The following is a 25,952-nucleotide window of genomic DNA, read 5'->3' on the forward strand; positions in this document are numbered from 1 at the left end:
GATGTCTTAGCTGGAACGAAATTATTAGTTTTGACTAGGTTATTTTTCTGGTACATTTATCAAATTCCTGACTATTTCCCGGATTTTTCAAGCGAAAATAAATTCCCGACGTTTCCCGGTTTTCCTGATTCACTTGTCACCCTCAGAAAAATTAATTTAAAATTGAGGCTGAGATTTTACCATTTAAATTTAAATTTTTCATGAAACATTGTTTCAATTACCTTTCATAACAAGCCCATACAAAACTCATTGATATTTCACTATTGAGCGTTAATGGGTTAGAGGGCTCTAGACGTATATAAGAAAATCAATGTTTATCATATTCTGAGCTGTCCCATATATTGTGAATATGAATAAACTGCGAATCACTCACCGGATGCGAGCAACAATTTTCCGACTGTCAAAATCGTTTCATCCAACAAATTTCAACCGTTTTGTACCTACTTCCGCATCTTTGAAGCTTGTGCACAATGGGAAGTAATTTTTTACGCCAACCACAAAAAATACCGCATGTTTTACAAGCATGGTAGCAGCAGATTGTAGAAACAAAAAAAAACTAACCCGAAGTATCTCGACTCGACGTTTAAACCAGCCGTGACTGTTGTCTGACTGCTGCAGCAGTCAGTGTGCTGGTGTGCTTTTGGCCGATTCAACGAGGGAACCATAATTCAATCAAGGGCACACGTTTAGCTACAGCTTGATAACAGATTTGATTTATAAACGACTGTGATGATGTTGATGATGATGATGCACCAACCAAGTCGGTTGTTCTCACACCAGAATGCATGATGTCAGTTGCCCCAATAGGCTGTCTGCAAGTTGAGCGAGGGGCCTCCAGAGGTTATCAAATGATGCCCCAGCTGTTGTGTAATGCGACAACAAAATAATTTAATTCAATCAAATGGATTTAGAAGAGACATTTTTGACTGCTATGAGCAATAAAAATTCAACTGAGAAATGAATGGTCCACTGGTTATCTGGATTAGGAGAATAAACGAGGTCAGCACTTCAACACTCTTTCAACGCAGAGGTTGATATTCAAACCAGAAACATCGCACGGATCACGATCTAAAAGGCCCGGTCTCAGTCGTTCTATGAAATGAAGAGGTAAACGAAATGCCACAAAACAAATAGCGAAAAAGAAACGACGTATCGTGTATCGCATAGTTAATTACCATACTAACAATGGGCCGAGAGCTTGTCTCAAGATCGCCTGTGCAAAGGCATACTTACATAGACACTTCGTTTGCATTCCAAAATGAATTGGTTTTCTTCGAAGCGCTGTGCGACTTAATTCACAACACCAGAGGAGATTTACCTACAGCGAGAGCAACGACGGAAATCGGCGAGAAATTTCGCAAACAAAAACACAAACACGCTACGTGACATCTTTCCCTGCAGCCACTAGCGCCGACTGCGGCATGGAACAATTAAATCTTTGCGCTACGTACTTTCCATTTGAACATTAAATACATATAGCAGAGGTGAAATTGAGCTTGAAAGTTCATGTACCTGCATTAAATGAACTGGACGGATTAATTTACTACGCAAATCGATGTAGTTTCTACGAATTAATTTCGCAATTGAGCCATCAGCTGATCCATGTCAGATGACATCATTGGTGGCACATGATTAGAATCGTGACGCCGTAACCGCGTCGAGCTTAACAGGGAACGTTTCGTCATAATCTTTTCGCTGTGAATTCAAATGCGATAAGAAATCAATGTTCATTATGTATGTGAGTAAACCGAAAGAATTTCGACCTTGGTTCCATCAACCCAATTTAATATCCCAGAGTTGAACCATTACCAGTGTTCGGAAAATCATTCTCAAATCTCATTAACTGAGCCTCCCTGCGAGAATAAACTCACGTGCGAATGCGGCAAACAAAATTTACGCTTGAGATTCTCATGCATATTCACGCACTCACACTCACAACGCCAAAAAATCATTCCAGCTTTAAACTCATAAACACCACTCAAACGTCAATTGATGTCATGCCTATGCATGTTGTGTTAGTTTTCCAACCCCTGATGCACAAACAAATAGTAATAAAAATGAATAACATCAAAATATAAAGCATAAAGTATACCCAACCTATCACAAAGTGTCGCCTTAAAACGGTTGCACTACACTAAATTGTTGTGACCAGAAAAGCGACGTCAGTAGATAGTCCAGTTATCTTACATTTCAATTATTTCCATTCCGCCTTTCCTGATACGGAATTCCCGAGAACATCAAGGTCTGTGATCGCTGTGCATGATGATGAGTCACAATTTAAAAAAAAAGGTATGATTAGTTCGAAACCGTTTCGTCACTTCGTTTGTTTGGTTGTTTACAGCAATACCTTATGACAATGACCGAGGGGAATGTGCGCTTTATGAAAATGCACACTTTGTACGATATGGTTTGTAAGGATGATTGTACTGCGGGGATATTTGCCATAAAACGATCAGCAAAGGCTACTTCATGTTTATTTTTTTCCTATTGGAACGAAAATGTGATAGCCTTGTTCTCAATTAAACAGCAACACACACCAACTAACTACCAAGCCGGAGGCGGCGGATTCGATTCCCAATCTGGTCAAGAAAATCATTCGGGTTGGAATTTTTTGTTTTACTTCCCAGGGCATTGCACTTGTACATTGCTAGGCAGTTGGTATGGAAAGCAATCAAATAATAATTCTGGAAGTGCTTCAAAGAAAACTAAGTTAAGAGTAGGCATGAGCTACACCCAACCGGTGGATGTAAGATTCGCTTACAATTATGTGGGATTCATCATCAGAGGATGTAAGTGGAGACCGCATGAACCAACGATGCGATATACCTAGCTGCGGTCCAATGCAAGAAAATTGGAGACCGAAAAATGTAGAGTGTATTAGTGAGGTAAATTTATTATGTCGAAAAAAAATAGGAAAAAGATTGCCGACTGGACTCGAAACCACGAACGTTGCGATTATCAGACCTGTGCTTTCTCCACTGCTCTCTCCATGCTCCTGAATATGGATAGCCTAAAAGCAAACATGAAGCGCTCATTTTCTCGCATACTCGACTTCGACTTCTGAATAAGGATAGCCTAAAAGCAAACAAGAAGCGTTCCTTTCCTCTCACACTCGACTTCGTATGCTTTTTCTGCTGGAGAGATTCGCGGCAAGGGTGTGCGTCGTTCTACCATGTTATGCATAAAAATCAAGGCAAATGCTTGCTTGTGTAGGTGAAAGCACAGACAAAACACGAAATAAAAAAGGCATAAAACCATTACATCGCCTGTAAGGTCAACTTCTAACATTCGCTAAGATGTTCATAAACAGAGGATGATAGGAAATGGAACTAACATTCATTGTAATAGATTTTTGGTTTGCATGTAGTGTAAAAGCACGAAAGCCAGGATGGAGAAGAAGAAATGAAACGGTCGTCCAGGTGTTTCTGTCTCGTTCATCCCTAAATCAAACATTTGTTAAAACATTTCAAAGTTATCTGAGCAACGATCAAATTAGTGGATCAGTACATTTGAAACATAAATAGGGGAATTAACGTATTCTCAGCGTCACGCACACATATGACGTGTTTTTTTGTTTGCATTTACAACGTTCCAAGCTTCTCAGGTGAGTGTGACTATTGTCGGCAGTCTCTTTTTCTTCAGCAACCTTTCCATTTGAACTGCGTGTTATTAAGCTGTTCAATTGTCGGCAACTCGAAATCAGCCTAATTTTGAAGTACGTATATAATTTAAAGAAAAATTTGGCATTGCTCTGGCGTAAAAAAATTAATCAGATAGTAAAATTAACGTTTTAATTAAGGATGTCGGAAATAGTCAATGGATACGGAAGCTGACATTTGCCACGGTATCAAACTTGAAAACAACGGAAAGTACTGCCAAAACATGATCAAATTTATGATCTCCCATTTAATTCTCTCGGTCTAACGTTTTAATCCTGATAGGGATTTCCTTCAGTGATGCGCGTTGTTCGAGTATCGGGGACACTCTCGAGTCCGTTCGAATCTCGAAGGGGGTTACGGCAAGGTGATGGACTTTCGTGTCTGCTATTCAACATCGCGTTAGATGGTGTGATCAGAAAAGCAGGGATAGACACGAGTGGAACGATCTTCAGGAAGTCCATCCAGCTTCTTAGCTTCGCCGATGACATCGACATCATGGCACCAAACTTTGAGATGATGGCGGAAACGTACATCAGACTGAAGGCTGAAGCTAGGCGGATTGGACTTGCCATCAACGCATCAAAGAACAAAGACAAAATACATGAAAGGAAGTGGTTCTACGGAAGACAATCCCTCTTATTCTGCGAGTCACGTGACTCTCTCTCACCGGTGAGGTGACAATTGTCACCTCACCGATGACAGAGAGTCACGTGACTCGCAGAATAAGGGGGAATGTTAGCCTCGCACCCCGAGCTCAGATTGACGGTGACGAAATCGAGGTGGTCGATGAGTTCATGTATTTGAGCCCACTGGTGACCGCCGAAAATGATACCAGCGCAGAAATTCAAAGACGCATTATGGCAGGGAATCGTGCCTACTTTGGACTCCGGAGGACGCTTCGGTCGAATAAAATTCGCCGCCGCACGAAGTTGACTATCTACAAGACGCTGATAAGACCAGTGGTCATCTACGGTCACGAGACCTGGACTATGCTCGTGGAGGACTAACGCGCCCTTGGTGTTTTCTACGATTGAGTGCAGATGGATGACGGAACGTGGAGGAGGCGAATGAACCACGAATTGTACCAGCTGCTGGGAGAACCATCCATCGTCCACAGTGCAAAAATTGGGCGACTACGGTGGGCTGGGCACGTCGTAATAATGCCGCACGACGACCCAGTGAAAATGGTTCTAGAAAGCGACCCAACAGGAACAAGAAGAAGAGGCGCGCAGCGGCCAATTGGATCGACCAAGTAGAAGGCGACGTGCGGACCCATCGCAGACTACGAGGCTGGCGAAGTGTGGCCATGGATCGAGTAGAGTGGAGGCGACTTCTTCAGACAGCAGAGGACAACAAAACCTTAGCCTGATTGGTAAGGTAAGTAAGGAATTTCCTTCAGAGGTAAATATTTAAGCATTCTTGTCTAAATTTAGCCTGCCGTGTTGTCTATGCTGGCTGTTGTCATGAAATGTGGTTCTGTGTTGTGAACATGAACAGATTTAGCTACTTAAATTCGACACTGTCCAGAGAGACCTTCCCGGTATCTATTCCGTGGAATTAACAATAGCGTAGTGTGGAAGGCTCATTAATTCGAATAAACCAGGATTCCGTCATTCGCCATGTTCTAACAATATCTGGCACAAACATGTGGTTTCATTGTGTCCTTCACACCATTATGGGGCATTTAAAGATTTGCAGTGGCAAAACTTCTCAAAAACTGCCATTAAGTTTGCTGACAAAAAAAAGAACTTTTGCCCCACCTCATTCTAGTATCAAATTTCTAGAATAACGATGAAGAATTCCGCAAATAAGACTTTAAGAGCACAGTATCAGCTTCTACGATACGTACCACAATGAAACTGTTATTCCACGTTTGCTGTACTGCAGCATACATGAAGTAGCAATTTCTGATGAAATGGGGCATTAATTTCCAAGAGGTGTGTAATTGAAAATTCGAAGTGGAAATGCATGTATAGCCTAGGTGGTGGCCATTTGTGGACTCTACAAGGAATCACCTTAAGCGTTGCCAACTATACGAATCATTTTGTAACGCATCTAAAAAAAACAGCTTGATCTATTTACTGGATTTGAAATCCATTGTGAAAAAAACACTTCAAATTCAAACAAACAACTCATGCATTTCATCACAAAGAGGCAATGAAGACTGAGACTGCTCTAATAAAAAGCAATTATGCACATAATGTTCTTTTTTTTATCATCGCACATTGTTTTGCGTTCTGTCGTGCATTTCATTTAATATCATTCATTTTAATTAAAATACCGCATGGCGATTTGCTTCGTGTGTCGTCTGCATCAGCGCTTTTAATGCCTCATGAGGAGAACTGCACCGTATGCAAAAACAGTATCTCTTTTACAACGGTTGATTTTGAGAAATGTGCACTATTTGGGCATTCAATTTGAGTCTTGAAAATGACACTCGTAAATGTTTAGTCGAAATCAGTTTTAATTACCCTGGAAGTGAAATCTTCCCAAACATCAAAGAAAACAAAACCGATCCGGATCCAGATCGTAAACATCGTCTTGAATGTGTCACTCATGGTGACACTTTTTCATCACAAGCTCGGCATCTCGCTTGACCGAAACTTCAATAAAAATGTTTGATTTACGATCAGTGCTCCGCCGGCAGAGGACCAAAAATGGCATGAAAAGACCCGACTGCTGTCACGTTCGGCGGCGGCAGTCCATAAATTCGGTAGCTTTACTGCTTATGGCAGCAACATGCAACATAGTCTGCTTAAGTGGAGCGGTTTGTAATGTGGCTAAAAGAATGCCCACGAAGGGATTCCACTCCCTTCAATGATTGAAATTTGATTAAAATCGCACTGATCACATTTCGATTCGAATTTATACCGATGTAACAGTTGATGCGGCCAAGAAGCATTTTCGGAGCAAGAAACCAGTTCCCGTTCTCACTTGACTGAGTCTGACTGAAATTTACGTGGGAATCTGAGGGTATGATGGGTGGAAGAATGAAAAGAATGGCCGGAAATGGAGGAGAGACGGCGCACATCAGACGTGTAGTAAAGTCCGCGATCTTTTAGAGTAGTAAATCTAGACAGAAAGCGTCTCGCGTGTGTTTATAAACAATTTAACACGTTATAAAAGATGTGAAAAATAGCCTACAAACACTCGACCGTTGTCTCGACTAAGTCGCGTTTACACGCCATCTGGCGATCCCGTACCTCCGATAGACTCCGAAATAGCAGTTTCCCAAATGGTGGAATTAAGCTAATCGGATAATTTGCCCTTCACCACCGCCACGTCCAAGCAGAACTAATTGGCCCGCTTGAGCATTCTCGATGCGATTAGAATACATGCAACTTCAACTGGGGAACGCTGAACAGCTGAGACCCATTCCGAGGTTGTCGTCGGCCACAGGAAACTCACCCGAAAAGGAAATGGAAAGTGCGACGTATATCTACTTTACACAGCCGTAGACGGCAGCAGCAACAGAGATGAAAATATAGTTGAGAAATGGGTCAATTATCGGATATTTCGTTGCTGAACTCTACGGCGACTGACTCTCGGGACCGTCCGTGCCGATGGCCGTCGAGGCCAATTATGGAACCCCATCCACAACAGAGCGAGAAAGAAAGAGAACCGAGAGTGCCTTCATCGATTGGGGCTTTTCGCCGGGGCCCGGAGGGAGCATCAACCTGCATCCGTTTGCTACACATTCCGAGTCTAACCGAGTGTGCAGCGAACACAGATTGAGGTTATACGCTCTTACTTGCGCCCGTCACTTGAAGTTTGATGCTTGAAAATGAAATGCAAAAAAAACACAGAAACAGAAAATCTTTCTAATTAATGATAATCGATTCAAATTGGTCTCTTGGGATTCACGACTCAGACTGACATTTGAATTGAATTCGCCGAGCTGTGGATCCATGCATCTTTTCCAGCGTCATGAATTTCGTAACAACTGTCCGTAGTTAGATGGTTGGCACTGTGCTCGTTTGGACCTAAGTGCGGAAAGGGCATATACAGCGAAAAAGCATTCATCTTGGGTTGTTAAGTATGCTAATTTTTACCCTCAGCGGTTAATTATAAGTATACCTTTCGGATCCGAGTCTTGTTACGCTGCATCGCTTGGGGCTTCTTGGAGCCTGAGTAGGAGTGTTTGGTGAGTGTGACTGATGGCATCGTGACCTACAAATTCGGTGTGCCCGTGTTCGAAATATTTGAATTCCGCTGGTTGATCAGGTGAATTCTCTCCCGCAGCAAGCAGAGCACGTAACCACAAACATTGGACCGTCGGCTTTGCAGTCAGCCGAAACGAGTCTGTCAATCAACATTTTGCTCATTATTATGATATACTTCATAAGCAGGTTTTACGGCGAGCTTAAAATGAATAAATATTGCGCGGCTTGACGAATGGAACTGATGTCGAATGGGTAATATACGTACGTAATATACGGTGGCGTGTCACTACTAAAAAACTATATAAATAGTTACTTTCCGTTCAGATGAGAGGATGTTGATTTCGTAATCGGAGTGTTCATGTAGTAGCTAAGTCTAGTTACAAGGCAGTTTTGAAAAGCTTTGTTTTAAACCAGGCGCCAAATGGAAGGTACCATGATCACATAGACTGTCATCGAATACGTTTGCCATCGGGAATCTGGCTAGAAAGTATTTTAAAATGAATGCTATATTCCTCGTCATCGTGTGTTTTGTGAAAATTGTCGTCATTTTCGTCGGTCCCGAGTTGAATTGTTAAAACAACAACTCGGTCAAAAGAGGTGTGATTTGATATGAGAGGTTCGGTGGCCTTAAAGCAACTGTTTTTGCTTACTGAGTAGAACTCAGAAGATTCGCCAGCCGCCTTTTTTTCTAAACTCGTACAAATCACTTTGATTCGGCGTACCGTTTGCCAGAAAGAACCTTTCTGCATACCCACCCCTTTTATCCAACATCCCAGTGATTACTCGTGGATGTGCAGAGGATTTATCGGTTTCCAAGAAAGCGAGTATCACGTCAACACATTCCTACCCATTCGTTTCTTGACCTGCATTCGGACGCCAGTTTTTACACATTGATGATGATAGCTAGTCCCAAGCATCGTCTGTTGGTTATCTGTGTAATTATAGGTCATCTGGCAATAATGGAGTAGCAACCGCGGGCGGTCAATCATGGTCATGCTCATGAGCAATAATCTAGGCTAACCTCCCTATGTAACCATACTTTTTCTTGATAAAAACCAATTCGTTCAATGTCAATCGAGATCTTCAAGTTAACGATGACAGGAGCACATACCGTGGTAGAGGTAACAATAGCTGCAATTTGCAAACATACGACTGAATGCTTTCCTTCAGATAACAACTTGAGTGCGATACAATCGATAGAACTGTTTCAAACACATCGGATACACCTCACCATCCCTCTCCAACGCGGGAGTTTGGTAAAGAGAGATGATCAAACCGATTGGTACCTTCCTAAAAAAAATTCCTTGCTCGCTTTCTACTCTCTTAAAAAAATACAATTTTCATACTGCCGTACTCTAACGGAACTATCAACTGTATACTTTGACCTCCTCGTCTATCGTATAAAAAGTACCACTTTAGTCGGCACTAGCGAAAAGAACGACACTATCTAAGCTGCCGGGAGGATTTTTTTTATGGAGCGAGATTAGCGAGATTAGTATTTCCATTTCCGACCACAATTTTTTTTTTTGGAATCAGGAATCAGTTTAATGGCTGATGGCGGAGAATATTTTTACGCAAATATGACGGAAAATATGATTATCAGAATGTTCATTTTTCACTTATGTTGAACGATGCATGAAGAATGTTGGCTTGTCTTTGAATCCCAGGATGGTTTTTCTTTCCCCTGCCAGAAGTTTCTTTTGAAATTTCCCGGGAATATATCCTCTTTTCACAGGATACTTTCAATGATTTGAATTTCTCTCAGATTTTTTTTCTAAAATTTCTTCTGGTTTTCCCTAAAAAAGCGTTTCCTCTGTGTTCTCTCCGTAATTTCATTACATTTCCCTCTGGTATCTTAAACCAACTTCTCCTGGAAGATTCTCCAGATTATCCTAAAAATTTCTTCTGTCAGCTCACGAAAACCCTTCTGGCTTACGTTGGAAGATTCTTCCGACATTCTCCAGAAGTTTCCTTTTATCTCTAGAAGTTCTGCCAGACTTTCCCAAACGATTTTTTTCTTCTACTAACTACTGGAAGCTTATCTCAAGGTTCTACTGGCTTCTGACATCCCAAGAACTTGTAACCGACTTGTTCAGGAAGGTTCTTTTCAGTTCCTTCGGAGAATTCCACCCAACTTCTCTGGGAGCTGCCTTCGGAATTCTTCCAGAAGTCTTTCTGGCAGCCCGTTGGAGTGTCTTCCGACTATTCCCGAACGTTTATATTAACTTCTCTCAAAAATTCAGTTTTCCTGGAAATTTCCTTCGACTTCCTCCAAAAAAAAACATCTACCTTCTATTGAAGAGTATCTGATTTCCTTCTAAAGTTTCCAGAAACATTATTCCAACTTCGTTTTTCCCGCAGAAGCTTCATCAAACATCTCATGGACAGGGTGGCCACTGAATTTAAAAAAAAATAAATTAACAGTTTTTCCCGAGTGCCCAACATATTTTTTCCGGTTTCATATGGTAAAAAAGAAACATGACATGGCTGATTTCAGCAATAGGCGTCACTGAAAAAAGTGGTTAAGGGATTTTCTTTTTTAGGCAAAACCGGAAAATCAACTCAATTGAAAATTATAATTTCATTCTGAAAATGTGTAATGCTTTGCACCCATTGTAGCACAAAAACTCTTGCCTTGATCAAGCTTAATAGCCTCAGATTGTCCTCAACATGTCGCTGCAACGGATTGGGTGGATCGATAGACAAAGTCGCCGTTGCGCATCTACGGGACTGCAAAGAAGCTCCTTCCAGCAACATGATCGCACAATTGATCAAAAGGACGAGCCACTAAACAGGAAGATGCCCCAATGAGCGGGGAGAAGAGCCCGCCCTTTATCCACGAAATGCTACCAACAGGGAGTTGGCATTCCCACTCTCTCCGTCCAAATCACTTCAATCAATTGCCCTGATGCTCCCTTCCAATCTCTGCATTGTTTTGTAAATATATATGAGCAACAATAAAAATTTAAAATTTAAAACGATCTCACCCACTTTTGCTGTTTCTTTATCCTTCTGTCCAATTTCGTGACTATTTGTTAACTCGTTGTTCTTCTCTACATCACTGCCAGTCGCTTCTAGTCTCCCATGTTATTTCTGATAGATCGCAACAGATTGTCAGAAGTAGTGACGAAATTAGAACTACTTTTAAAAGCCTCAGTTACAAGTCAATTTTTTGAAGGCACTAGGCTGAACGCTACTGGGTCGAATAATTGGACCTCTTGTTATACAGTGATCGATTGATAGAAGGAAGTTTTTGAAAATTACATAGGAAAACTAATTTCAAGGGAATTCTGAGGAAACTCCAACGAAATTTGTGGACGAATACTTTCAAAATTCTCAAGGGCATACCAAGAGATTTCCAAGAAATATTTCAAGAGCATTTAAAAAAAAACTTTGAAAAGAAATTAAAGCACATTTTAGCGAGAATAATAAAGAATACGAAGATAAATGTAGAGTGAAAAATCCCTAAATTTTCAGCACAGAATTCCAAATTTACTATGAACAAACTTTCTAGGAAGTACCTGAGAGAATCATAAGATTATTCTGAGGAATTCTGAATGTAACTCTCACACTAAATCACGATCGCAAGTTCAAAAATGTATTAAAGTGACTATAATACAAAGATAATCTTTGAAGTCATTTTGAAAGTATCTTAAGGAAATCTTCAAGAAATGTCCATGAGATCCAAAAGAAGTTAATTAATTCAAACATTGAAAATTGTACAAAATCCCGTACATAGAAAATCAAGTCCAACAAATTTGAAGATCCTGGTCTAAGAAAACTGATTAAGATTATTGGACTATTATTGAGAATTAACCATCAGCCGCTGAAACTATATGAATTATCACGTATCTCTGTTGTTCATTACATAGCAAGTGACAACTTAATCATATTTTGTCGTGGAGTGTTGTGGTTGTGAGATGGTCGGTAACCCTGGAGAGATCGGTTTGGCTTAATGAGCAGAATGTCATTGGTTTAATCCCACGCTCTCTCACAACAGAATAATCCACCATCGATGGGATCATAAATTTCGGAAAGGGTGTATGCGTGATCCAGTTTGGAAGACATTGTTGGCTGCTTTCAGAGACGTCGCTTCATTTGAATAACTTTTCTTGAGTCGGTCGTAGATTGTGGTAATGTAAGAGGAACGGTGGCTATAGAGCAACTGTTTTTGATTAATGAGTAGAAGATCATAGGTTAAAACCCAAGCCTCATTACATTACTAAGTTAATATATCCAGGCCTCTATTGTTGAAATTCGTTAAAAACAGAAATTGGAGGCACGATTCAAAAAAAAATAAGCATATTTAGATAAATGTGACGTACGCCTGAATCGGTTTGGAACACATTGTTAACTACTTTGGATGATTTCATTCTATTGTAATAGCTTCTTGTAACCGATAATGAACGATCGTCGGTCGTAGCTTGTTGTGATGTAAGGGGCACGGTGGCCTTAGAGCGACCGTTTTTTCTTACTGAGCAGAAGATCGTGGGTTAAAACCCAAGCCTCTTTACATTACTGAGTTGATAGGGTCGCGTCATTTGCTTAAAAGGTTTTAAAAGATCGCATCACTTCCAATGTGAATCCAGATCTAATATACCCTTCCCACTAACAACAACGTCCTTCCCGTGACAACCGTGAAGATGCAGAGGTATACTCGGTCTCTAGTAGCAACATTTGTTGAAATAACAATCCTTTCCTTCCCCGATGACCGTAAGGACGGCGCCGTTATTGACCTCAAAAATATGGATATTCCGGATTGTGTACACTGAGAATGGATTGCTAGACCCAAGCCCCATGCATATGGTTCTTTGTGCAAATTTCGCTAAATCTTTTCAATCACGGAGTAGCAAGTACTGAAATGTATGGTCGTTTTTGCTCATGCTCATGCTCACGCGGCAGATCCTGATCCAATGTGGATGGCCCTTTTGGAATGCGATCTTTGGGGGTATTTATAAGAACATTGTAAAGAAATATTCCTAGGACAGTCCTCGATAAATTTTGAAGATAATCTCAATGTTTAGAAGAAATCCAACTGAATTCTGAATAGAATTTAAAATTAATGTTTGGAGAATCCTTTGGGAATGCTATGTTGAGTTTCATGGAAATTTCCTAAAAAAAAATCCTGACGAAAATGCCATGATAAATCTGTTTAGATTTCCAAGATAAACTCCGAAGCAATTCTAAGGGATATTCTAAGCGTAAATTCCGAAAGATTATCTTTTCAAGAGAATTATCACGCAAAATGATGAATCGGAAAAAGTCGACCTTTACCGATTTGCATAAAACTTTGGCTGTTTTGTTAGTTGTATTTTTTTTTTTTTTTTGAATGGCGTTTTTGTAATTTTGCAATAGATTGTAGCATGAAAACGTCACTTCTGATCGAAATGACGTCTGAAACAAAGTTGTAGAAAAAAAGAAAGTCTTCCGGAGAAAAAAATATACACGGTATTTTTTCAAAGTAATTTTGAGAAAAAATCAAAACAAAAATAGTGTTTAAAAGTAAGTGTTTGGGAAAAATTAAAATTAAAATAAAACTCACATATCTCAAAGAATATTAAATAATTATTATTTAAAAAAAGCTTATTAAAAATACAAACTTTTGGGATATTTAAAACTATGGACATTTGGAAATTAACAAAAATCGTTGAACAAGAACTTTTGGTCAAATATTGGAATATTTTGCAAGAACGCTTTTTATGTAATTTCTACACAGGAAACAATATTTGAGACATTCCAAATCGTTATATGTGCACATTAATACATTGAAATTATACGATTGTTGTCAATTTTCAAGTGTTTATTAATTTAAATGTTTCCAAAGTTTGCATATTTTGATAAGCCTTATTTAAAAAATAAATAATAAATATTGAAGATTCACTTTTTGAGATATTTTATTTATTGATTTAAAGATTTATTGAGAATATTATGGGGGAAGTGGGGCACTTTCACCATAGAGGTGCTGTGCCCACCCCCTAAATATCAACTAATGGAATGTATTTCACAAACATATTTTGCAGGTTTAATGCTTGAAGCCTACTGGAAATATTCATTTAATTTTATTCTAAAAAACTACTATTCTCTAGTGCAAATATTCGAGAAGGGTAAAACTAGCTTAAAATTTCAAACTTTTTGCAAGATTTCTGAATCAGAAGATATGGTTTATCAGCAGTTTCTAATTTTTAATCTTATCATCGGGGCAATATGAGCCTTCCTCATTTTTCTACTAAAATTCTCGGATTTTGCATTATACATTCCCGCCATTACATTAAAACTTGAAAATCATCCTCACCGAAAATATTTACTCTGGCAATTTTACCTGTTCATAACAGGCTGTTTCAAGAGCTACCTTATATTACAGTCATTTTGCTTAAATTTTTAGTACATGCCATTTTTGTTTAGCGTGTGCTTAGTCAAAACTGGAAAACATGTACTACCTTTCATTTCTTGCGGGCAAAAAACAAATCAACAAAAGACGCATTCCTGACACACTCTGCTACGTTATAAACTATCTAAAATCTGGCATACCGCAAACACAACTTTCGAGCGAATAGGTAAACTGGCAAACGGAAACCTGTGGAAAACAATATCGTTCATCATCTCCGTGGAAATGCACATTTCCACATTCAAAGCAATCATGGGATACCGGTGAGAAATTGAAGAATGAGACAAAAGACGCACAAAGTAGATTGAACTCCATTGTTGTTCCCAACTCTGCTTTGCCTTGCTCGTCGTGGAGAAATTGATCGCGGTGGCTTATTGTCTTCTTGCGGTTCATTGCAACCAACATCTGACACCTGGCGTGGTCGTCCTACCGTCCCGACGGCCGCTCACAGCTCATTGTTGTCCCCCACCCAATTTGGTTTCACATTCACAAGGGGACCAACAAATACGATGACGACAACGACACGCAATCTAGCGGAACTCAACTTCGGAAGGTACCTATAGCCAGTTGAGCTTGGTGGTGCTGCTGTTGTTTGTGTATCGCTCTTTCACGGTCATCCACCAACAACGTCCACAACGGCTGTATGGGGGTGCGGAAATAATTAGGAAATTTTGTGGTCATTTCCTTTTGAGCACCAATATATAAAAAAAAAACGAAAAAGCACGGTAACGTTAACGGTGACTGACAGAGTGGCTCAAGTTGCGTGCACTAAGGTAATTTACTTTTAACTTCCACCCGTGGAAGGTTTGGCTGGCAGTTGTGTTTTCACACATCTGATCGAGGGTGGGAAGTGGTTTTGCGTGTTCGTTGTGCTTTCTCCGCAGGGAATGTGACAATGGTTGGCAAAGGGGATGTTTGATGAATTGAGATGGATTGTTTAATTCATCAAACATCAGCTTTGCCAAGTAAAAAACTATACTCAATAATATTAAATGTACAATGACATATGCCAAGGTAGACTAAGAAACCTCTTAATTGATAGCTTTGGAAATGTTCAAAAAGCATTTGACACAAGAGTAAAAGTAGGGTAGAGTGTAAAAAGTACAAAGTACTCAAGAACAAAGCATACAAAGAATCAAGATCAAGCATTGTCAGGTTGCAAGGCATTTCAATCAAAATTAAAGTCAGCACATCATAAAAGTAAAAAAAAAGTTGAGTTTTAGCAGATACTAAAAAAGAGAACAGATTCTTCACAGATTATGTCATGTTTCACAGTTGCGGACAGTGAGTTCACATTCACCCATCATATTTCATACTGGCATATAAAACACAATAGAACCACCCGACATCCAACCCGTGAAAAATATCACCCATTATCTTCCTTCTACATTTAACCATTTTGGAAAGTGGTGGTACGCGCTCTCCCACCACAGAGAGAAGCGCCCAATGTTGCAAACAATGCCCTGGACCAAATTTCCCACGCATTCTTCTTCAAATCTTGTCACCGGTGAGCGCCACGGCGCAGCATCGCGCTCATTTGCACAAGCACACAATTTGTTCCGGAAACTTTCCCAACCAACAGCGCGCAGCACACGTTAGTTAGGAGCAGCTCACACGTCCCATTAAATAGACAGCTTTTATTAATCCACTCCACCTCCTCCCCCATCTACCGATTTGAAATTTAATGAGATCTTTTAAATCGCTTTCCCTTCCTACGGTCGATCGTCCTAAAGTCGAGGAAAACCTTCACACGGTCGTTAAGGTTTTCCATTCATTTCTGGCTGCTGCTGCTGCTGCGCCTCTCAAGGTTGTCGATCAAATTATGTTAATTTTTTAATTTTTTCATCACCGCAGCAGCCCGCGCACAGTCAATTTTGGAAATCTGCTCTCCATTCCTCTTCTTCAACCTGCCAGCCGGTATCACCGTGTCTTAATCAAACAGATAGGCTATCAACCGGCCGTGAATCTGATTCCATTTTTACTATACGCGTTTCGTAATAATCAAAACATTGATGGTTTCACTTATTCGCATCCTCTTTCAGTTTTGCTGCTATACTTTTCGACATGATGAACATGTTTTACGGTTTAACACTTGCCAGCTATGTACGAAATGCTTGCAGAGCACGCACATCGTGCTGACAGGCTGCGATGCTTGCTACTCTTGCGAAAAAAAAATATTGCTTCAATCACTGTTATTTGAACGTACACCATCTCACGATCACGATCAGGCCTGATGGCCCAATTTTAAAATAACGTTAAACAATCTACACGCTTCAAGAACATCGCCGCCACTCATCAGAACACAATTTGCTAATCAAAGAACATTCTTCCGTTTGCCTCTGTCATTTCATACGATGCAGTGCACATCACATAGTCAGACAACGACGATCCGTAATTTCCCAGAATCGTTAATTCTTCTCTTTAAAATCAACGAACGAGCATCTAAAATTCTTCCTCGCACATCACAACACATACACTTCAAACACAAACCGGAGATGATCAGCGACCGAAGGCACGATCTCCTCCGCCCGATAATGGTCAACAAACTGTATCCCCCCAAACGCAACGGACAAATCGATACAACCGCGGCACTGCACACAAAACACCCGAAAGGAAAGAGCACGAACCGACCGTCAAGGTTTCTAATGCGAAACTAAATCCCCATCCATGGTCGTGATCGCATTCGAGCCAAGTTTTCGCGTTCCATAGAAATCAAACTCTCTTGTCGCAACAATCTCTTGCTCAGTTCAACTCAGCGAGGTGATTCATTTCTTGTGCTCTCACTGGTAGGCGGCTGACGCTGGCGACGGACCGCGGACGATTCATGCCAAAGCCAGACGGTAGATTCACCACGACCAAAAGGGATATATGAACGAGAGTGGAAAGAGTGAAGTGTATGAAAATGAACATGAGGGGGCCGTGGGAAATGCAAACGGAAGGTCTATAAACTCGTTGTTGGTATGATACAATGAATTTTGAGGCTTGTTTTGGATGAATCAGAGAGCGAATGAATGACGGTAGATAGTGGTGCATGTACTAGGAGCATAACTTGTTAGATTCAAAGCAAAAATTAGCGACCGTTTGAATTTATGCAAAACATAATTACAAAGCGATCAGTATTGTTCGTTTCTATTTAGCATTAGTGCAATGGTGTTTCATCTATGCTACACAGCAAAAACAAATAATTTTGATATCCACATGTGGATGCACTTCAATCGTTTAAAAAAAAAATTATTATACCAGTGTAATATTACTTGCCAAAAAGGACAAAATTATTATTAATACAGTGCATGAACTGACATTACGCTGCTTTTAATGCATTTGTTTATTTTTGTGGCCATAAAAATTACATGAAATTTTCGACATGATTGAAATGCATCCTCTTGGATGAAATATTAAAAGTTATTTTTTGCTGTGTAACCACGATGTAATATGAGCTCGCGAATAACGAGGATTATGCAAATGTGTGCAAAATTCAGGAAAGGTTCACGATAAATTTAAGCAGAAAAGCTGTTGAAATTCCCGAAGAATATTTGGTCTCGCAGGAAATTCACATGTACAGGCTGAAGAGTGTTTTTTTTTTCGTAACAACTGGCACCATCAACCAAAATATGTATTAAACCTGCTCATTTTTACAAAAAACTATTCGGGATCACACCGGTCAACCAAAATTATTGTTTCTCATGTTAAATTGAGCATCTGGACAAGTTTTCAGCAAAATCGGTGATGGTTTAGTGATGTCAATTTCGTGATTTTCAAGTAATTTATGTCTTAAATATGTGTACCTCGTGACTGAAAGCATGTAAACTACTGTAACAACTTACATAGGGTAGGAGTGAATAAAACGCCTCACCGGGGCAAAATCCCCCTTCTTGCATTTCTATGAATATAACGTTTATTTAAATTCAACAAAGATGGAAAATCCAAGTTATTAGTGAAAGCACTGTACTATGCAAGGTTGACAGCTGTCAAGTGTCCGCACAGCAAAAACTTAATTTTAATATCACATCAAAGTGGATGCACTTCAATCGTGTCGAAAATATGATGTAAAATTACTTGTCAGAAAGGACAAAATTATCATTAATACAGTGCATGAACTAACATTACGCTGCTTTTATTGCATTTGTTTATTTTTGTGGCCATACAAATAACATGAGATTTTCGACATGATTGAAGTATATCCTCTTGGATGTAACATCAAAATTTATTTTTTGTTGTGTAGAATAAATAATAAAACCATAATTCTGAAAAGCTTTCTTCCGCTGCAATTTATTGCGTCATTACGATAAGCAGTCAAGCGATATAAAAAAAACTAGTCAGACTGGGTTGTTCTATAGATCAATTCCACGCCAAAACGGTCAGTCACCTAACTCGACTATCTTCGATCCGCATATTTGCAGTATGATAGATTAAATATTTTCCGCAGGTGAGATATAAGTATATTAGTTTTTCGCCTGCTCTCAACTTAGTGCTATTTGAAGCACTTCCACATTTTAATTGAGAGCTTTCTATGCCTGTACCATCCTATGCCCAAGGAAGTTGCAAATGTTTCCATCCCAAAAAATAATAGATCGGAAGGGAATCGAACCCAGCCGCCATGGACTTGCTTCGTAGTTGCGCCTTAACCAACTGAGCTAAGGGAGGCCCCTTTCCCGATTCCCGAGAAGCTGTTCCAATTTCCCGGCAAACAATTTTCAAATGATTTTCGGTGAAAAATACTAGAAATTTCCCAAAGGACTCAAAGGAAACTTCTTAGCAGACAGTTTGAAGAAATTCCAGGTGAATCTGAAAATCGTCTAGGGGAAATCAAAAAAAAAATTCTGGAAGAAGTCGAATGAATTTTCCGAGGGCAGTTAGATGAAATTTCTGGGAGAGGCCAGAAAGAGCTCTAGGGGGAATCAGAAGATATTTCGAAGTTTTCGAAGTAAAGCGATAAATAAATATCAAAGAAATCGGAACAATGACGAAAAAAAAAAATGATTAAATTAAAATTAAATTGAAGTAACATTTTAGCTGATTCTTATTATCTACTCATTGTGCTTCATTAAACTTCCAGGGTTTTCCAGAACTTTTCGGATAATTTCCATGTTTACAAGAAAGTTGTTTTTCTAATTGCCGTAAAAAATATGTTATTTTTTGTAAAACAACAACGAATTCAAAAGTTTAAAGAGATTAATTTTTCAATCAAAACCGCTAAAAGTTGAAGATTAACATTTCCTTATATAATATAATATTAAAGCTTGGGCTTAGAGTATGATTGTACTTGCCACACAATTAAACTAATGCAAAAATGGTACAGACATCGAAAGCTCTCAATTAATAACTGTGGAAGTCCTTCAAGAACACTAAGTTGAGAGCACGCAGTAAGCTAATATGCTATAAGCTTGAAATGCGAAGAAGAAGAAGAAGGTTTTTGGTTAATTTTCCAGGAAAAGTATCCCGGAATGTCCCAGCTAGGGAACACTATATCTGTGACACCCTGCATAAGAACCAGCTAAAATGTTTTAATTCCATTTCAATTTAATAATTTAATAAAGGCATAAGAAACCCCTATAATTTCAAATAATATTGGTATATAAACAACATAGATACTCCCCTTCTTAGATCTTCTCATCATCAGGGAAACGTCTTCGTTCAATTTCGAAATCTATAGGAAACCAACAAACACAAAGAGAGTAATACCAAGCACTTCAAACCATTCCCATCAACACAAAATGGCCGCTTTTCACCACATGGTTCACAGGATGCAAACTCTTCCTCTTAGCGATACAGGCAAATCAAAGGAAATAGCTCACATTTTTGAAATCGCTAGACTTAATGGGTATCAAGAAAAAACAATTCAAGCAGTAATCGATAAAAGAACAAGGGATCATTTTAGGCGTATTTCGACAACTCTTACACCAGTAACTGAGGGTTTAAAACGGGTAGCGGTGAATTTCGACAAAAACATTACCAAACCATTGATTTCAAAGTTTAGAAGTTTTGGCCTCGATTTAGTATTCAGCAGTAGGATAAATCAGCTGAAGTCACTGTTAGGATCAACTAAAGATTCAATAAATGTCTTAGGGAAAGCCGGAGTCTACAAAATCTCTTGTCCAGATTGCAATAAAATCTACATTGGTCAGACGAAAAGGACTTTGGAAACAAGGTTTAAGGAACACATCGCAGAGGTAAAAAAGGCTAACAAAGAGATGGATAAAGGGCTTCATTATGAATTTAAATCCAAGGTTGGAGAACATATCGTTAAAAAGGGGCACAATTTGACTAAGGAAAACATTAATATCCTGCGGACTGTATCTTCACCTTGGAAACTAGACGTAGCCAAAAGTCTAGAAATATTTAAACATAATCCATCAACATTGCTTAAAATAGAGATCAAGGAAACGGATACTCGAGACTCTTTAGCATGCTACCTAAAACAACACATCGTAGCATGCCTCTACCTGTTGGAGACTGAATTTAGGTACCTGTTTAGGTCAATTTTGACATGGCAGTGGATACCTGCTGATTTTTAGTACCTATTGATTAGTATATAACTCGTAGATTAAAGATGGATTCTTCAGTGGTGTTGAGTACTTGGCACTGATGAAGTCTGCAAGTAGTAGACGAAATACGCGTATCTGTCAAAAGATAACGGAATTAAAAGGAAATAAACCAACCCACTCAAAGCTCTTCATAAAGGGATTCCGTTAAGAGGTTCGACACATTTAAAGGATAGATACGTCATTAATATTGACGGCAAGATTTGAGTTGATCCTATTGTTCTGAAACTTACTGATTTGTTACAAGTTCTCAACATCAGTCAGGTTAACTTTGACATAAAGTTATATTAAGATACATGTCGATGGTATGTGGTGTGGGGCATGTTAAAATTTCTTTGTCTGGCATACTATACCTTTAGTATGCTCATTTTTGTGTAGAAGTAAATTATATGATAGATGGAGCATATTGCTCCGCGTAGTTGAAAAACCTAGAATTTTGGGTGTTGCCGAAATATGTTTTCTAGCTTCTACACAGCAAAAAAATAATTTTGATATCACATCAAAGTGGATGCACTACAATCATGTCGAAAATTTCATGTAATTTTTATGACCACATAAATAAACAAATGCAGTAAAAGCCGTAAAAGCGTAATGTCAGTTCATGCATTGTATTAATGATAATTTTGTCCTTTTTAGCCAGTAATATTACACCATATTTTCGACATGATTGTAGTGCATCCACTTTGACGTGATATCAAAATTATTTTTTTACTGTGTATGTAAACTAGCTCCGAAGGAAAAAATCATTACAAATTATTCCTAACTTTTAAAGAAACAGATCAACGTGATTACTCCGTTAATTGAAGTGAAAACGGTACAAATATATCCGTTTTTCCTTAAGGGGATCGTATTATACCTGTTTACCCTGTTTACCCTACTAATGTAATGTAAATATGTTATCTACCAACTCTGTAAGAAAAATGTGTCGATTTAAAATGATTTTATTGCATTTTGACATACACAGTTCGTAGTGTAAATTTCTGTCACTATGATGCACATAAATGGAGCGTCACATATCATACAAATTCACGTTACAGATCGTGTAAACTTATGAGTCATTTAATGAAATATTCTAAATATTGCATGCAACCATCCATCTTTGTAAGCAATTTGCAAGTTGCTAGTTTGCGTGAAAAGGAAGTTTACATGCTTCAATTTTAGCATGCATGTCATTCACAGAATAATTGATAAAAATCTAAAGCCACAGCGGCAATGAGGTAAACAAAGCAAAGTATCATTGCTTTTCACCACTGAGCCACATTTTTAAACCTTCATGTTAATGGAATATCAAAGCAACCTGAATCAGAATATGCCTCAGTATCAGAACGTCAAAATCAAAACATGTTGCTGAATGTAGGGAATCAAAGCTGTAGTAGGGGAAGTGGATGCAATGTCGGCCTGAATGCCCCTTATTTGGGCCCATACATAAATTCAGCAATCGACTTAAATTTTCAATAGCAACCAAAAATATCAATTAGTACCGTCCCAATGACGCGTTCATCTAGATAAAATTGATAAATAGCAGATTTTTAGCGATGGGCCCAATCTTAGATCCATAGGCCAACATTAGAGCCATTTTCCCTATATCCCTACTTTTCACTGACGACTGAATGTTATTTGACTAATGGATGAAAATTGCTCATTGCACCTTTGCCTAGAATTAGATGGTATACCGGATAAATCTCTAGCACGAAGTAAATTTAAGCACGTTAGCTAAAAAAAAGGGCCACGCAATCTAATACCCCGTTCACATAACAGCCTATATCACGTAATATAGGCTGTCTTGCAATGAGCACTCATACATAGGATTTCCAGTGAAAACTAGATGTATGAGTGCTCATTGCAAGACAGCCTATATCACGTGATATACGCTGTAATGTGAACGGGGTATAACGGCTATGAGCTCTACACCAGATTTAATTGTCTGTTTTTGTCAAAGATTGTCCCATTCCTTCCATAATTCCATAATAATCAGCATGAGAATTAATAGGTACCACAATTCAGTTTTGATGTTTATGCAGATGTGGCACGTGGAAAATGTTCAAATAGTTTCGAAAGTATATTCTGCCTTATTACAAGATTGTTGCAACATTATTTATTGTTTCTCTTCAAAACGAGTGAGAATATATTTTTCAAAACAAATATTTCACCATATTCTGTGGTCTCGTTGCTTCATCTTAGCTGCTTCAAATAACATAAATTGTGTTTTAATCAACACGCTACTGATGAATTTTAGACACTCAATAGCCATGGAAATCAATAAAAAAAAGTTCACACCGAAGTAAGGGGTATCATCGAACTCACAACATTCAGATTGCATGCCCCTGCATTCGTTAACGTGTCCAAATTGGCTTCATGTTAGGGATCCATTCGGTGTAACACCTTATTCCAGACAAAGGTGCAATGAGCTATTTTTACCCATCAGTCAAATAATCATCACTGAAAAGCAATGCTACTTTGTTTTGTTGATCTGATTGCCATTCTTCCTGACTGTGTTGTGCAGTGGAAAAAAAAACCTCATATTGGATTTTTATTACTAAATCTGTAAAAGTCTTATTAAAACTATGTTTGATCGAAATGTCGAGAAAAGTGCAAGGAACATTAGAATTTAAAACATGGCGTGTTAAAGGGCAAAAACTATTTTCTATATGCCCAGACATCATATCAAGAAGACTTGCAACACTGCCGTTTTCTCATACGACCACTATGAAACAGGCTCAATCGCGTCATCTACCGTTCAAAGATAACTGCTCTGACCGAATATGATAGCAGAGCCTCCTACCTCAGAATAGAGGTTTGTGTATGTCTAATTTTCCTATCTTTTGACGTAGGACTACGTCTTTGATTTCTATATGGGGGTACACTTTGTGAAAACCGAAAATGGAACATGTAACAAATTAAGAAAGATTTTGAACGTTAATAACTCAGCTGCCCCTGGTCCAATTTCAATAACTTTATCACCAATCGATCAGTAATATGGCTACGCATTGATAAAAATGCTTCCGAATGTTGATTTTCAACAAGAAACTATTGAAAAACTGGTAAATGTTCAGCATTGTCCAAAAGCGTCGAATTAACTAACAAATCCACCAATTACCTACATGCATATGCTGCTTCCCCAGCATAGTCGTCAGAGAGTAGTAAGTAGACGAAACAAGTCGAAGTGGCATTCGCCTCCGATCCTCGGGCGCGTGCGAATAGGGAGCCATGTTCAGAACCAAACGCAAATTCTTCGAGATAACCACCATCCGTCGTCTGGCTCGCCGTGGCGGTGTCTGACGTATCTACGGTTTGATTTACGAGGTGTGCTGAAGGTGTTCCTGAAAAATGAGATCCGTGATGCTGTCACCTACACTAAACACGCCAAGCGTAAGCGGCCATGGATGTCATCTACGTTTTTGAAGTGACAGAGACGCACTCTGTTTGGTTTCGGAGGTAAATCATCACCAACATTGGAAACAAAACGGCTCTTTTCAGGGCCACCAATCTTATTACAGAAAAGAGTAGGAATAGAATTCATCTGCCTGTTTGTCCATATTCAGAACCACCGACCACACAAAATGCTCATGTTATCAAACTGGAAGCAGGGATACAAATTATTTTGATCAACCTTGATCAACTTTTAATCGCCACGGCCGGATATTTTCGATGGAAGAAGCAACAATCTAGCATCTAATTCGACGAAGACGGCAGGAAACATTTCTGGATCAACAATAGAATAGGGCCCATCAGCATATGTAAACAAACCGTTCCAAAGCCTCACAAATCGAAGGCCGCTCACACAAACCAACACCAACATCTTGTAGGTAGAAGTTTCCCCTATCCGATGATGGTGTTGGTTTGTGTGGGTGGCCTTCGCTTTGTGAGTAAAGGGCTTTGGAACGGTTTGTTTACAAATACTGATGGGCTCTTTTCTATTGTTGATCCACATTTGTGAAGCCGAATATTTACGAAAGAGAGTGTCGATGATGAGAATCGATCAATGTAGATAGGACCTATTGAAAAGTGACGTGTTTTCCACTGAGCTCTAATGCTACCGACGCCAGGGAGGCAGCTCCCACACCTGGACCCTACCAATCGACCCATCAACTCAACCGGGGACCCACGGCTTTACTTCCCGAAGGAAGGCGTGATCAGAGATGTTATGCCTTAGAACATGCCGGTGGCGCCGACTGAGATTGGACCCAGGCCTGCTGGGGTGAGAGGTAATCACGCTAACCACCGGCGCCGATATCTTTCAAGGTGATATCACGGTGAATGAGAACGACCCAAATTTGAGTTTAGTTATCTCAGAAATAAGAAATAAAGTGCAGGAACTCAGCGATGAGTAAATTTGCCTCATGTTTTCGCAGGTTTTTCCAGGATTTTCCAGGGAAAAATACCCGAATTTGAGAAGTAAAGATTGGATTCACTCAGTCTATTGGTACTACTACGAGACTGAATAAAATTTTCGTCAATTTCCTCATTTTCTGCCAGATTTTTGAGGTTTTCCACACGAAATCATGAGACAAATTTACTCATCGCTGAGTTCCTACACTTTTGGCGATTATGAGTGAACTAAACTCAAATTTGGGTCGTTCTCATTCGCCGTGTACGCAAAAAGAAAATAGCCAGTGTCGCTACTTGATAGCAAACTACTCATAATGGGAGGAGTCTTTGTAGCTTTTATACCACTTGGTTGCACATTATTCTGCTTTAACCTAAAAAATATAAAGCAACGCTGCTGTCTGGTATCAGCTCATTAGCTGCTTGAACGTCAAGCAGTACAGTTCGGTCTTTGCTCGCTCTGTCGAGTTGTTCGATTAATCTATAGTTTGTTACAAACGTTCGCAGATATACTGCACGTCGCGTCGTCAGTAGTGTCGGTCGCATCGCGTGATGGGAAGACAGCGCTCTCGTAGCAGACTCCGTGAGCAAGCGGAGAAGAAGAACAGTGGTGAGGGTAGCTCGGTACCTACCTCAAATAGGTACGCTACTCTGCCCACCGATGTTGGAAATACCAACCCAGTCCCGGTGAAGCGGACGAAAAAGAGGAAGAAGAACCTAGGACAGTCCGATGGTACGAGCGGACGCGACGATGTTACCGCGACGAACGCCAGCGACATCGGTGATTTCGGCGACGCCGTCGAAACCGAGAATTCTGCCGGCCCGAGTGCGGCGAAAGTCAAGCTTCCTCCACTGGTGGTGAAGGTAGTGCCACTCA

The 25,952-nt window shown here is 39.5% G+C and overlaps 1 protein-coding gene across 7 annotated transcripts in view; it reads right to left on the bottom strand.

Annotated features, from left to right (window-relative positions):
* The window catches only part of loco (locomotion defects), a 147,875-nt gene that overhangs the window by 37,929 nt on the left and 83,994 nt on the right, over nucleotides 1-25,952 (bottom strand). The window contains exon 1 of one of the 7 annotated variants that reach the window (XM_065237030.1): nucleotides 16,698-16,836. The exons of 3 other annotated variants lie outside the window; for them this stretch is intronic. The gene's annotated coding sequence lies outside the window, so the exon portion shown is untranslated. Of the gene's footprint in view, nucleotides 1-16,194; nucleotides 16,611-16,697; nucleotides 16,837-25,952 lie in introns of those variants that run through there. 3 more of the 7 variants (XM_065237080.1, XM_065236965.1, XM_065236879.1) reach the window with 3 other exon arrangements.

This window comes from Ochlerotatus camptorhynchus, unplaced genomic scaffold, assembly GCF_037179485.1.
Source record: "Ochlerotatus camptorhynchus isolate MF236.1 unplaced genomic scaffold, CSIRO-AGI_Acam_v1.1 ptg000004l, whole genome shotgun sequence".
NCBI classification, from domain to species: Eukaryota; Metazoa; Arthropoda; class Insecta; order Diptera; family Culicidae; genus Ochlerotatus; species Ochlerotatus camptorhynchus.